Below are 12,644 nucleotides of genomic sequence, written 5' to 3'. Positions count from 1 at the left end.
TCCAGATCCAACGCAATAAAATTTCTCTTCAGGTCTGTGTGCAAGGCTGCGTGCAAAGGTGTTCTAGCTGCAGTGTGTGTCTCCTTCCCCCAAGCACCACCACGGGGCACTTCTGAGCAAAGAGACATGAATTATCCCAAAACAGTACTGGAAAGGTTCAAAAAAATGAAAAATAGGAGCCGGAGAGATAGCAAAACGGTAGGGCATTTGCCTTGCAAGCAGCTGATCCAGGATGGATGGTGGTTTGAATCCTGGGATCCCATATGTTCCCTCTTGCCTGCCAGGAGCAATTTCTGGCATAAAGCCAGGAATAACTCCTGAACACTGCCTGGTGTGACCCCAAAACCGAAAGCCAAAAAAAAAAAAAAAAAAAAAAAAAAAAGAAGAGAAAAGAAAAGAAAAAAAAAAAACAATGATTAAAACAAACAAAAAAAACCCCCTAAGTGTTAAATGGTTACCCCAAAGCACTTGCATTATTGGATTTCAGCCAGCTCTTGGGCCTCCTGGTTCTGGACAGTTGTTGTCACTTGTATTTATCTCTATGTGCAAACAAATAACCACCAATAAGAGTGACCTAAATGGGGCCGGAGTGGTGGCACAAACGGTAAGGCATCTATCTGCCTTGCGAGCACTAGCCTAGGACGAACCGCAGTTCAATCCCCCAGTGTCCCATCTGGCCCCCCAAGCCAGGAGCAATTTCTGAGCACATAGCCAAGCATAACCCCTGAGCATCACTGGGTGTGGCCCCCAAACAAACAAAAACCCAGAACAGACTAGAAGTGACATAAAGACAGTGCTGGAGTGTCTGAAGATTTAAATAATTTTGAAAGTGTAGTAACTTAGCATATCAGAAACATAAAATTCAGGGCTGGGGAGATAGAATTAGGTAGAGCATTTGCCTTGCATACAGAAGGACGGTGGTTGGAATCCTGGCATCCCATATGGTCCCCTGAGCCTGCCAGGAGCTATTTCTGAGCATAGAGCCAGGAGTAATCCCTGAGCACTGCTGGGTGTGACCCAAAAACCAAAAAAAAAAAAAAAGAGTGACCTAAATGTTCCAAAGCCACCCTCAAAGTCCTGAAGGTCATGAGGGATCGTGTTGATTCTGAGGAGTGCCAGTTGAACATGGCTTTTTTCTCTTTTTTCCACGAGCCTGAAGCTGCGTCTGCTCGGGTGAGGCATCTTTCCTCCCTGCCACCCACCCTGCTGCCCTGTGAAGGTGCCATAACAGGAACTCGCACAGAGCTTAGGGTAGTGTGCCATTTCCTGAGTCAAATTGGTAGCCCCTTTTGTAACTGAAGGACAAGTTCCAGGTCTCAGGGATGAAGATAGGGACCTGCTGGGGCTTCAATGCATATGATTAGTCTACCAGAATGCTCTGGCCCCGTAAAATAAATCCCACACTGTGAAATCAATCCCCAAGCAGGTGGATGGGTCTGACGCAGGTAGGTAGCTGCAAAGAATCAATAAACCAAGCCAGTCAGGAGAGAGTCGTGGAGTCAGTTTGCTTCTTGCCCCATGGTTTCTCTGAGTGTCAATCCAAACTGATTTTTCTTTATTCTCAGTTCAAAATTTAACTGAGTAGGGGAGAGTGGAGTAAGATCCAGGTGGACTTTCACATCTCAAAGGGCTAGATTTAAAGGAAAGAGGAAGATGGGGGAACACTTTTGTGTTAATAGCTGGGTGTCATCTTATAATTGGCCTCACTCTCCTTTCTTGTCTTTTTAAAATTAATTAATTAATTTTTGGGGTCACACACGGCAACACTCAGGGGCTACTCCTGCTCTGTGCTCAGAAATCACTCCTGGCAGGCTTATGGGGTGCTAGGATTCAAACCACTGTTCATCCTGGACAGGCTGTGTGCAAGGCAAACGTCCTATCACTGTGCTATCTCTTCGGCCCCAATTTTTTATTTTTTTTAAAGTTATTTTGGGGGTTATAACCAGCTGTGCTCAGTACTTAATCCTTGCTCTGTGTTCAGGATTACTTCTGGCAGGCTCTGAGGACTATTTGGGACTTTGGGGATGGTATACATACATGCAAGGCAAGCTCCCTGACCCCTATACTGTCTCTTCAGCATCTGTCCCGCCGTTTCTTCTGTTTAGATGGTCCTTCCTAAATACTACACCTTAGAGAGGCCTTTCTTGAAGTTTCCAGATGAGGAAGGCCTGTCCCAGACTCCCCTTTTTACTATTTTGGTTTCTTTGGGCCACATCCCACATTGCTCAGGGCTTATTCCTGACTCTGTACTCTGGCAGGCTCTGGGGACCATATGGAATAATGGGAATTGAACCCAGGTTGCCTATATTCAAGGCAAGTGCCATCCCCTATCTTATTTTAACCCAATTCTGTTCTCTCTCTCTGTCTCTCTCTCTCTCTCTCTGTCTCTCTCTCTCTCTGTCTCGCTCTCTCTCTCCCTTTCCCTCTCTCTCTCCCCCTCCCTTTATGGTTTTTGGTTTTGGGTAACACCTGGTGGTGCTCAGGGGTTACTCCTGACACTGTGCTCAGAAATGGGATGCCCAGAAGGAATCGGCTGCGTGCAAGGCAAATGCTTTACCGCTGTGCTATCACTCCAGCCCCCTGTTCTCTCTATTTTTTCTCTGTCCCTGGAAATAGCCCTTTACAGGCAGAAGGAACATTTCTCCTTCACTTTTCTGGTTTTCCAGGCTGGTATTTCCTGTCACATCCTGACCTTTTGCTCCGTCCATTCCTCCTCTCTCCAAAGGGAAGGAGATTCTGAGAGCAGGGTCTGAATGTGCTCCTTTGTCCCAGATCCTCCTGCTGCTTGCCTTTGGGGTCCTCGTGTTTGCCCAGAAGAACTCTTCAGTTGAGATGGAGGAGCAGTATGGGGAGAATCTGGTGGTGAATCTTGTCTACTGCCACTTGAGGGGGTGAGTCACTGAGGTTGACATGGGAAGATCATGTGGTTCCTTCATGAAAGGCAGATTCTGGATAGGCAGGAAGTGAGGAGTGAGGGGGTCAGGCCATCAAAACCTCCGATTGGGCTTTTGTTTACATAAATGACTGGTTTGTCCCACAAACTTGAGTTTACATAGAGCAGGTGCAATGTGATTGGTCAATCCCAGAGCCCTTATTTACATAGGGCCTAACTAATCTGTAGAAACAGCTAAGGGCATGCAGTAACATAGCTAAGCTCGTGTTACTGTGTATGGATGGGTCCTGCTGCTGATATTAGAGAATTAGAGAATTAGCCTGTGTGCTATAAATACAGTGCTGAAACCGTCCACAAGAACCTGAAACCACCAGATGTGTTGCAATAATATGTTGGTTTCCAGGTGTGAGGGTCTAGAAGGTTCTTTTGTAGTTGACTCAAAACTTGGGGAAAACAGGTTTCTTTGTGTTGAAGTCCCCTCTACACCCCAACACTTGCCTCTCGTTGCTGCAGTTGAGGCCTGCCATAGGCTTCAGGTAAGTAAAACAATTCAGTATTTGCAACTTTGGTAAGCCGAGTTACCTTTTGCCAGGTAGAATGGACGAGTTCCCTAAAATCTTTGTATTTGAGTATTTAAAATTTTTTCTTTATTATAGCACTGTGATTTAGCAAGTTATTCATAACACAGTTGTTTCAGACATTCAGTAATCCAGACCAAGCCCACCACCAGTGTGACTTTCCCTTCACTACCAGTATATCCAGTTTCCCCACCACCGTAGCTTTCTACTTTTCAGGCACAAAACAAATTTACTTCGTATTGTTTGTTACAACACAAAGGCTATTAGAATGATAAAAACTTAGATAAATAAAAAGTTAACTTATGGGGCCCGGAGAGATAGCACAGCAGCGTTTGCCTTGCAAGCAGCGGATCCAGGACCAAAGGTGGTTGGTTTGAATCCCGGTGTCCCATATGGTCCCCCGTGCCTGCCAGGAGCTATTTCTGAGCAGACAGCCAGGAGTCACCCCTGAGCATCGCCGGGTGTGACCCCAAAACAAAAACAAAACAAAAAAGTTAACTTGTGGTCATTGTTATATCATAATGGGGTTAGTAAAGGCTTTTTTTTTTTTTTTTTTTTTGGTTTTTGGGTCATACCCGGCACGCTCCTGGCTCTATGCTCAGAAATTGTCCCTGGTAGGCATGGGATACCGGGATTCGAACCACTGTCCTTCTGCATGGAAGGCAAACGCCTTACCTCCATGCTATCTCGCCGACCCCTCAGTAAAGGCATTTTCTGAGGATTTACTGGGCTGGTTGGTGCTAACTGAGCCTTTGTTGTTTTTGTTTAGGTTCATTGGTCTTCCATGCAACTTGCCCATCCTATTTACTGTGATCCTAGTGGGCTGACAGTACTAAAATTTGGAGGTGTCCATAACGTCCAGGAGCTATAAAGCTGGAACAAATTTAGTGACTTGGCAGCTTGATGAGGTTCAGTTGTGAGCTGGGCCATTTCTATGTTGGAGGGTGTTGGGTGAGGTTGAGGGGTTCTGTGACTTCAGGTAGGAAGGGGAATCTTCCCTCTCCCATTCTAAGAAGGTTCCCGAGCTGTCAATCTACCTGGGAAGAGCCAGGGCCCTTGATGTTCTTTTGGAGATTAGCTGTGGAGCTGGGCTGTGGTCCTCATGTCCGAGAGTTGGACACTTCTCTTCCTTCTGAAAGGAAACTTTTGAGGGTTGGAAGGTGTTTGTGGGTCTTCCCTGGGTAGGACAAATTCCCTGGGTAGGATTCTAAAAGCAAAGGCCGGGGCTGAAGTGATAGCACAGCTGGTAAATCTTGCAGGCTGCCAACCTGGGTTTGATTCCCCACATTCCATATGGTGCTTGCCTGGTTGCGGATCAAAACAAACAAACAAACAAAAAATCCAACCAAAACACAAAACAAACAAAAACCACACACATACACACACAAATAAAAGGGGCAGCTTCATTGTTTTGGAAGGGGACTAAGGTCATCTCTGATGGTGCTCAGGGCTTGCTCCTGGTTTTAATCTGGAGATCGTGTGGTGCTGAAGATTGAACCCAGGCATCCTACATGCTGAGCCTGTGCCCAGTTTGTTGAACACCCTCTCTCTTCACAGTTCTTTTATTGTATTTCTATTTTATTTTTGGAGGGATGGTAAGGAGTCTTTGTTCCACATTGGAGAAAACTGTGTTCTCTCTCAAACAAATATTTCTCTTTCCTCTGGCATTTCTTTAAGGAAATTTGTTGGAGACAGTATCCTGTCAGAGGATCAATTTTTCTGTCTTCTGTCTTTTATGCAGCCTTTACCTAAGGCTGCCCATCTGCTGATTTTGCTGTAAGCTGTTGGACTAACAGGAAAGGTATTTCACAGCTGAAGGAGATTTTTTCTTTGAAGCCAAAGAGAAAGTGAACACCCCCAATGCTAACTCCAGATCTAGACCACTCCCTTTAGCTTCTTTCCGGAGTTAATAGCTACCTTCAAAAACCTGCCCCCTTCACAAACTGATGTTAGCCCAGATAAGCGGCTGCAGATCCCACTTTGGAGACATAAGGTCTCCATCCCTTCTGAATATTTTACTGCCCTTTGTTCTAAAAACCTTCCCGCCAAAAAGTATGATTGACATGTTCTTTTTCCTGCCCATTTCTCCTCCTCTATATAAGAGTTGCTGAACCCAATAAATTTTGCCTCTGACCGGAACTTCGCCTGGGGTCTTCTTTACTAACCTCTCTCAGATTTTTTACAGGTGTGGTTGTTCTTTTAACTCAGCAAAATAAGAGTGCGGAAGTCCAAGAGCCTCCAAGCCGTTTCCCCGCTGGCCGGGCCCCTCCGGGGGACTCTAGGACCCCGCAGAAATTTCTTTCAATAAAAACTAAAAAAGAAAAACTCTTGTTTTGTTTTTGGTTTTTTTTGGGCCACACCCGGTGATACTCAGGGGTTACTCCTGGCTATGTGCTCAGAATCGCTCCTGGCTTCTTGGGGGACCATATGGGACACCAGGGGAGCGGTTCATCCTAGGTTAGCGTGTGCAAGGCAAATGCCCTACTTCTTGCTCCACCAATTCGGTTCCTACAAAAACAAATTTTTTTAAAGTTGGTAACTATGAGCCCCCTTCCTACCCTTCAGGCAGCACTCATTTCCCTCCCCTTTGCTGTTGTTCAGGGATCTAGAGTCACACATGTTGGGTTGAGGTACTTGCAGGAATCCCTACTTTGACACAGCTGGCTGTGGGCCACCAGATATATTATATACCAAAAGCAGGAGCCCTAGACCCCAAACCTACTAGGACTGTGATCAGGCCTGAGGGGGCATCAGGAATTAAATTTTTGTTTTGTTTTGTTTTGTTTTTGGGCCACACCCGGCGTTGCTCAGGGGTTACTCCTGGCTGTCTGCTCAGAAATAGCTCCTGGCAGGCACCAAGGACCATATAGTATGCTTCAAACCAACCACCTTTGTGAGGAGCCGGGAGAGTTGAACTCCCCCAGTGTTGCTATGCATTGCCTGCTTGCCTTCATGCCTGCCTGATTGTGAAGAATGGGAACCGAAACCAGAAAGTCTGCAAAGGACAGGCCAACAGGATATACGCAGCTCTAAAAAATATGTCAGGGACAAACAGTTCTTGCCAGTTCTCACTGTGATCAAGAAATCATGGCCATGAAAAAGGAAATAGTGTCATACAGGTTTATGAGTACCAATAACAAAACCTTTTACATCAGTAGCATAAAGAACAACATGTTACTTAAGAATTTAACTGTTGGTCTCTGGTAATCTGTAACTGTCATCTGAAAATGTGTACGTGACATCCGTGATTTGTGGTTTTTTCACTCAGCCCCACTAACTTCACCCGGCTCTACTGAGGGCTGTGAGCAAAAGACTAATCTGGCGAAATATGATTGGTGATAGCCATGCCTTTCCCTACCCCCGCTTCCCCATCGCTAAAAAGTATATAATCACATCCTGCCTGAAATAAAGTTACTCTTGATTTCTCTCTTGATTTCATGAGTCATTACTAACTTTTGCCTCCACAGGTACTCAGAAGAGCACGAACCCTATCACGTTGTGTGGCTCTCCACAGGTTTCCTCACTGCTGGCTAGTGTAGGATATGGCCCCCGAAATAGGGGTCCCCTCTAGGGAGCCGCATTCTGGCGCCAAACGTGGTTTTCCTGCTCTTCTCCCTCGTCGCCGGTCGTTCCCGGGAATTCTCCGCGTCTCCCTTTTCTTTCCGTGAAGGGTGAGTTTCCCTTGCGCAGACGCGTTCAGAATTTCATGCATGCATCTCTCAGGGTGACTTCTTAGTCTCCCTCCCAGGCGACCCCCGCCTTTTGGCCTCTCGTGTGTGTCCCCCCACTCTTCTTATCGGTCGACGGACGTTCCCGGGATCCCACGCCCCCATTCTTCTTCGGGTAAGCCCCCCCTCGGCATGTAAGCCCCCCTCGGCGTGTGGATTTTCCTCCGTGCATGCACCCCTTCGTGGCTGTCACATTCCTGTGACTCCCACCCCTTCGTGGCTGTCACATTCCTGTGACTCCCACCCCTTAGTCGACCCACCGTCCGATATTCCTTGATATTCGGACCACCTCTCTATCATGGGTTCCTCCCTCTGTACCGAAGCCAAATTTATTCATGAAATCCAGGCAGAACTCTCTTCTCGCAATATTCATGTCCATAAGGCTTATCTTTGTAAATTTTTCACTATCCTCCACCGTGCCTCTCCATAGTTCGTTCTTACTGCCCCTCGCATAGCCCCCTCTACCTGGGCTACCCAGAGCCTGAGTTCCAGCAGCTCCCCCACACGCGACAACAAACTGTTGCTGCTTTCCCCCACCCTCCTAGTCAAGCTGCCACTTCAGCAATCAGCAAGCAGGGTGGAACCTCCCCATCCCTTAGGATAGAAATGCAGCCCTAAAATGTTTTTCTAAGATAAAGACCACAGTTGGTAAAGTTAAAAGGATTCAGAAACTGTTCATGTGAAATATATAGTAAAAATTGTCAGAATTTTGTGTGTCTCATAAGAAGCCTCAAATAATAGTAAAGTTTGTAAATTAAATTATGCGGCATAATTGTGCCTTTTCTAAAAGCATTTGTGTAATTAAGTTTTGTGCATTTGGTGTTGTAATTATTAAAACATTGGAAATTAGAAAACCTTCTAAATTCAGGTCTGTAAGGGTTAAAAATTCTCTAGAAAAAAAAAAAAAGCAACAAGAAGATAACAGCAATACACTCCCTTTTTTCATGCCTCTCAAAAATCTTACAGCAAAGTCATAATTCTGTCACTTGTAATAACAAATTATCAGTAAAAGAAAAACCTTTTGGTGTTTTGAAATTTAAACAAACACACAAGTATTATAATTTTATTCTTTTATATTTCTATTAGAAAATTTATTTTAATTTTTAAGGTATTTAAAAAAAATTATGTGGAAAATAATGTAATTAGCCTTTTTAAATAATATAGTTAATATTATTGCACAATTAACACCCAGGTGTGCTTCATAATACCCTTAGTTTTAATTTTGTGCTACAGCAATGGTTCTTTACCTTTGCATTAAAACAACTATCCTTTTAAGTGTATTCAGAAAGTCAGTTTTTCATACCTTTAATAATCATAGTTCATGCTATTGTGTTTAATCATAAAAATTTTAACACTTTATTGCAGCTGTCTTACTGTTCTACTGTAAAAACAATTTAAAAAAAACCTTTTTATTTACAGCAAATAATATCATACTTCAAAGTGCAAACTCTTTTTACAGTGCTCATTAACCATTTTATTTAATGTTTTATACTTCAAATTAGTATTATTTTAAAAATGTTTTATGCTAAATCTAAACTTTAACATTTATTTTCAGCAAAGTTCCACTCCAGCTACATTAAGTACTTCTAACAACTAAAAGTTTTTCTACAAAAAAAAAAAAAAAAAAATTTTGGATCGATCCTTTTGTCTGTTTATGTGTATGTTGTGATGAATGAAAGTGGCCACAATGTTGTGCTTAGTGTTGTTTTGTTTTGTCCATTTATTTGTTATTTCTACATTTCATGATAAATACAATTTTTAAAGCCTTATCCATTTTTAAAATTTCAATTAATTTTTTTTTCACCTTGGTTCAGTCTAGTCATCTAAAAAACTGTAACATCCTGCTAAAAATCATGTGTTAAGCTAGCTTTGTCCTTCTAACAACATAGCAGAAAGTGTAGGGAATGGTAAACCCCAGATTTCTCAATGGCCATCGGGGATAACTTTTCCCTGGAAAATTTCTGAACTTTGCAATCATCCAGCTTTTCTGCTATGTGTAAGTTAAGGCCATAAAAATATGGATATGTGGCTAGAAAAAGAAGCATCTAGCTTTAAGATAATAACTAAGAAGTTTAAGAAAAATTATTTAGGTTCAGTTTAAAAGTTTTAAAAAAAAATTGGCAATTGTTACTTATAAAATTTTTAAATGCTAAATGTTGTTAATCATAACAACTCCTATGTTTTGTCCCCCAATGGTACTTATTTTCCTGCTCTACTGGTTTAACCCCTGTCTTAGTTCCTGAAATTTTTCTTGCCCACAAAAACTACTGTGTGCTGGTTTTGCTGTTGCCTCGCCTCTCTGTTCACCCAATGAAAAATCTTCCCCTCTTCACCATTGACTCCTCCTTGCTACGCCATAAACAAGAACCTGTTTCTGCTGTGACCATTGCTGTGCTGCTCGGACTTGGTGCTGCCGGCGCTGGTACTGGTATCTACTCCATGGTCCGCTCATCTGAGTCCTTCTACCAGCTTCAGCACGCTGTAAATGCGAACATTAAAAAACTTAAGCAAAAACTTAAACATCTTAAGAAAACTGTTGCCTCTTTGGCTAAAATGGTCCTCCAGAACCGCCGTGGGCTTAACCTTGCCTTTCTAAAAGAAGGGGGGATGTGCGCCGCCTTAAAAAAAAGAATGCTGTATATTTAAAGATGAAACTGGTCTGGTTAGAAATAGCATTAAAAAAAAAAAAAAAAAAAAAAAAAAAAAAAAAAAGTTAAAGAGAGTCTTGAGGAGAAACGTAGGGAGCTTGATCAGAGTGAGAGCTGGTATAAGAACTGGTTTTCTACAACCCCATGGTTGACTACTTTACTCCCAGCTTTTCTGGGACCCTTTCTCGGCCTTATGCTGCTATTATCCTTTGGTCCATGGGCCTTCCGCCGCATCACCAGCTTCGTGAAATCGCAGATTGATAAGGCTACAAAGAAGCATCCCACCGTTTTGTATCAACAACTTGCAACTGAAAAGGCTCCCTCCCCACCTCCTGCTTTGCTACAGTTTGAAGTCTTTAAAACTAAGCAAGAAGCGTCCTTCGCTAGGCTCTCGCTGTGCTAAAGCTTGGAGAAACTTCAATGAATGCTGTCCCTACAATCGCTGAGCATCACAAGGGCAGCTCATCTTTCTTGCTTAGCGAAGAAAAAAGGGGGAGATGTGAGGAGCCGGGAGAGTTGAACTCCCCCAGTGTTGCTATGCATTGCCTGCTTGCCTTCATGCCTGCCTGATTGTGAAGAATGGGAACCGAAACCAGAAAGTCTGCAAAGGACAGGCCAACAGGATATACGCAGCTCTAAAAAAATATGTCAGGGACAAACAGTTCTTGCCAGTTCTCACTGTGATCAAGAAATCATGGCCATGAAAAAGGAAATAGTGTCATACAGGTTTATGAGTACCAATAACAAAACCTTTTACATCAGTAGCATAAAGAACAACATGTTACTTAAGAATTTAACTGTTGGTCTCTGGTAATCTGTAACTGTCATCTGAAAATGTGTACGTGACATCCGTGATTTGTGGTTTTTTCACTCAGCCCCACTAACTTCACCCGGCTCTACTGAGGGCTGTGAGCAAAAGACTAATCTGGCGAAATATGATTGGTGATAGCCATGCCTTTCCCTACCCCCGCTTCCCCATCGCTAAAAAGTATATAATCACATCCTGCCTGAAATAAAGTTACTCTTGATTTCTCTCTTGATTTCATGAGTCATTACTAACTTTTGCCTCCACAGGTACTCAGAAGAGCACGAACCCTATCACGTTGTGTGGCTCTCCACAGGTTTCCTCACTGCTGGCTAGTGTAGGATATGGCCCCCGAAATAGGGGTCCCCTCTGGGGAGCCACACACCTTAGGTCCTGGGTCGGCTGCTTGCAAGGCAAACACCACTGTGCTATCTCTTTGGCCCCAGGGATTAAATTTAAGGCTTCACTCCTGTAGATCAACTACTTTGGCCTTTACAGGGGCAGGAAATCTTTCCAGGGCATTGGCCTACACAGTATTCTATTGTGTAGATTTAACAGAGGAGAGCAGAGGGCTTTTCTAAACTGATACCACACGATCTTTCTTTTTTTATTTTTTGGTTTTTGGATCACACCCGGCAGTGCTTAGGAGCTACTCCTGGCTCTAGACTCAGAAATCGCCCCCAGCAGGCTTGGGGGACCATATGGGATGCTGGCATTCAAACCACCATCCTTCTGCATGCAAGGCAAACACCCTACTGCTGTGCTATCTCTCTGGCCCCATACCACACTGTCTTGAAGCAGAAAACCCCCGTCTCAAATGAAGGGTCTGCTGGGATGTCAGGAAAGGCAATTTGTTAGGTGAAAAGCGGGGGTGGGGTGGGGTGGGGATGAACATCATCATAAACTCAAGTCCCCACTTGTATCTCACATAGATTTCAACGGACAACTGAGGAAGGTAGCTGAATGGAGAGATGCAAAAGTAGATACACACAGTACCAACTCTTGGAGTCCCCAGAACAGTTCTAACACATTCTCTCATATCAATCTCTCTGGCCCATCTACTTAGTTTTATATTAAAACTTTTTTTTCTTTTCAGGCCATACCTGCTCACGCTCAGGGGTTACTCCTGGCTATGCGCTCAGAAATTGCTCCTGGCTTGGGGGACCATATGGGATGCCACGGATGGAACCGAGATCTGTCCTGGATCAATCACGTGCAAGGCAAATGCCCTACCGTTTGCGCCACTGCTTTGGCCCCAGTTTTATATTAAAACTTAAAAGTATGTCCTCCTTGTTTTATTGGGACTTTGCGGTACAGAGAATTTTAGGGATTTGGCTTTGCACATCTCTGTATGTCTAATGCTTAGTGCCCAACCACCCACCAAAGTCCTCTCTGCTCACCTCTTCTGCTCCTCCCCTTTCTCCACCACAGTTTTCTCTGAATCTAGGCGCAAGTTTAGTTGGTTTTACCCTGTTTTTCACTTTAGCCCTTCACAGTCCACCTGGGAGTGGAGTCAGCCTGTATGTAACTCTCGCACTTCCTGACTCACTCTGGTCATCCCCAGACTGCTCCCACGGTGCTGAAGAAGGCAGCGTTTCATCTCTTACCTGTCTTGCTGTTTTGACCCTAAATTCCTGACCAGCCTCTGCTGGGTGTCTGGGTAAAGCCCTTTTCCTTCCTTCCTTCCTTCCTTCCTTCCTTCCTTCCTTCCTTCCTTCCTTCCTTCCTTCCTTCCTTCCTTCCTTCCTTCCTTCCTTCCTTCCTTCCTTCCTTCCTTCCTTCCTTCCTTCCTTCCTTCCTTCCTTCCTTCCTTTTTTGCCACACCCAGCTATATTCAGACCTTCCTCCTGACTCTTTACTCAGGGGACCATATGGGATGCAGGGGATAGAACCTAGGTCCATTGCCTGCAAGGCAAGTGTCTTACCCAATGGACTAATTCTTGGTTCCTATTTCTTTTCTTTTCTTTTCCCTTTTTTTTTTGGTCACACCCA

At 44.1% G+C, this 12,644-nt stretch overlaps 1 protein-coding gene and 1 non-coding gene across 2 annotated transcripts in view; both read left to right on the top strand.

The window, feature by feature from the left end:
* TP53INP1 (tumor protein p53 inducible nuclear protein 1) overlaps nucleotides 1-12,644 on the top strand; it is a 914,054-nt gene that overhangs the window by 530,675 nt on the left and 370,735 nt on the right. The gene's annotated exons all lie outside the window — the stretch shown is intronic.
* LOC126010003 (small nucleolar RNA SNORA22) lies at nucleotides 8,373-8,499 on the top strand. Its single transcript, XR_007496147.1, has one exon. It is a non-coding gene; the product is annotated as a small nucleolar RNA SNORA22 (small nucleolar RNA).

The sequence above is a fragment of the Suncus etruscus genome, chromosome 5, assembly GCF_024139225.1.
Source record: "Suncus etruscus isolate mSunEtr1 chromosome 5, mSunEtr1.pri.cur, whole genome shotgun sequence".
Classification (NCBI taxonomy): domain Eukaryota; kingdom Metazoa; phylum Chordata; class Mammalia; order Eulipotyphla; family Soricidae; genus Suncus; species Suncus etruscus.
The sequence above is the reverse complement of the archived record's forward strand: the minus strand, read 5'-3'. Positions and strand labels throughout refer to the sequence as shown.